Below are 2,334 nucleotides of genomic sequence, written 5' to 3' on the forward strand. Positions count from 1 at the left end.
AAGTCAAGCAAGTCATTTCCATCCTCTTCAAAATATTCTCAATCATGTTAACTTCATGCACTTCCTCATACTCAACATATTTAGCAACATTAAATACATTCAATTCAACAGTCATATTTCCGAAAGATAATTTCAAAATGTCATTACGACAATTAATGATTGCATTAGATGTAACTAAGAATGTTCTACCTATAATGATAGGAATTTGAGCATGCACATTTTCCACAGGTTGAGTACCAAGAACAATGAGGTCATCAGGAAAGTAAAATTTATTAACTTTTATCAAAACATCTTATATAATGCCTCTAGGAATTTTCATAGAACGATTGGCTAATTGAAGAGTTATAGAAGTAGGTTTTAGTTCACCAAGACCAAGTTGTTTATAAACAGAATAAGGAAATAAATTCACACTAGCACCTAAATCAAGTAAAGACTTGTTGATAAAATGATCACCAATAATGCATGAAATTGTGGGACATCTAGGGTCTTTATATTTAACAAGACTCTTATATTGAATAATGGAACTAACTTGTTCAGTTAAAAATGCATTTCTTGGAATGTTAGTGTTTCTTTTCACAGTACAAAGATCCTTTAAAAATTTAGAGTAGGCGAGAATTTGTTTAATGGCATCTAAGAAAGGGATATTGATACAAACTTGCTTAAAAACTTCTAAGATGTCATTATATTGGCCGCATTTTTTAATTTGAAGTAATGTTTGCGGGAATGGGGCCTTGGGAATGAAAGGATAGGTTGGAGTATCCTCCTTTGAAGAGTCATTGGCATTAGAACTAGAAGGTTGATGCTTTTCTTTTTCTTTTTCAACCTCGGGTATGTAATCGTGTTTGCCAATGTTCTTTTCGGACCTAAGAGTTGAAATTGATTTGGTTTCTCCATTATGGCTAGACTTTCCTATCTCATATTGGCCTTTTGGATTTGGGATAGGTTGACTGGGAAATGTTCCTTTTTCTCTATCAGCTAAAGCAGTAGCGAATTGTCCTACTTGTGTCTCGAGTTTGGTAATTGATTGAGACTGGTTTTGTAGGATTTGCTGAGTGGATTGCATAAATTGTTGTAAAGTATATTCTAAGGAAAGTTTCATTTATTGAGGATATTGTTGATTTTGTGGGGCATGAGTTTGGTTTTGCGTGTTTTATTGGTGCCCTTGGTTCATTGGAGGCTGGTTTTGTCTCCATGAAAAGTTTGGATTGTTTCTCCAATTTGGATTATAAGTGGATGAAAATGGGCTATCATTTGGTTTCCCATAAGAATGAAGAGCATTGACCTCCTCAGAAAATTCCTCTTTAGGAAGGACATGATTGAGCATTATGACAAGGACTAGAGCATATAGAACAAACATCTTTTCTGGATTGCATTGGAGAATTCATAGTTTGGTTTATGGCTAAAGCTTCTAATTTTCTCGCTAATTTGTCTAAGGATGTTCTTAAGTCTAATTCATCTTTTACTTCATACCTTCCTCCTATTTTTGGTGAATTAGTTGAACTAGACCTAGGATCAAAATAATTCCATTGTTGTGAATTGATAGATAAATCTTCAAGGGCGTCCCAGGTCTCTTGCCCATGAAATTGTAAAAATTTTCCAGTATGCATAGATTGAATCATTTGACGATTAGAGGAAGTCAAACCATCATAAAAATATTTTACAAGTCTCAATTTTCAAAACTATGATGAGGACATTTTAATAATAAATTTGTAAATCTTTCCCAACATTCATAAAACTCTTCATTATCATTGTGAAAAAGCTCAGAGATTTCTCTCCTTAGACTATCAGTTTTTGACATAGGAAAAGATTTCTACAAGAATTTATTAAATAGTTGATCCCACGTGGTTATAGACCTCATGGGAAGGGAATTTAACCAACCTTTAGATTTGTCTTTTAATGAAAAAGTGAATAATCTTAGTTTGACTGACTCATTAGAAAAATTTTGAAATCTAAATGTTAAGCAAATTTTTAAGAAATGTTTGACATGCATGTAAGGATCTTCTCTATCTAACCCATAAAAAGATGGCAATAATTGAATGATTGTTGGTTTAAGCTCGAAATTGGTAGCGTTAGTGGCAGGAAAAACAATACATGAAGGAACATTTGATAAAATAGGTGAAAAGTATTCAAGTAAAGTTTTTTCTTGCACAAAATTTCCACCAGTAGGATTTCCATTATCATTAGCAATTGGTTCCATGATGCTTAATTTTTACTAACACTTTCAATTTCAAACAAAGATAAACGTCTTTTTACCAAACGATTTTTAGAGTTATGTTCCCAATGATACATACAATTTTCACAAATAGGGGAACAAATATAATCTCAAGTAAAATA

At 32.5% G+C, this 2,334-nt stretch overlaps 1 non-coding gene across 1 annotated transcript; it reads left to right on the top strand.

The window, feature by feature from the left end:
- The first annotated feature begins 1,676 nt into the window (after positions 1-1,676).
- LOC133813686 (small nucleolar RNA R71) lies at positions 1,677-1,783 on the top strand. Its single transcript, XR_009884691.1, has one exon. It is a non-coding gene; the product is annotated as a small nucleolar RNA R71 (small nucleolar RNA).
- The last annotated feature ends 551 nt before the right edge of the window (positions 1,784-2,334 follow it).

The sequence above is a fragment of the Humulus lupulus genome, chromosome 1 (genome assembly GCF_963169125.1).
Source record: "Humulus lupulus chromosome 1, drHumLupu1.1, whole genome shotgun sequence".
NCBI lineage: Eukaryota > Viridiplantae > Streptophyta > Magnoliopsida > Rosales > Cannabaceae > Humulus > Humulus lupulus.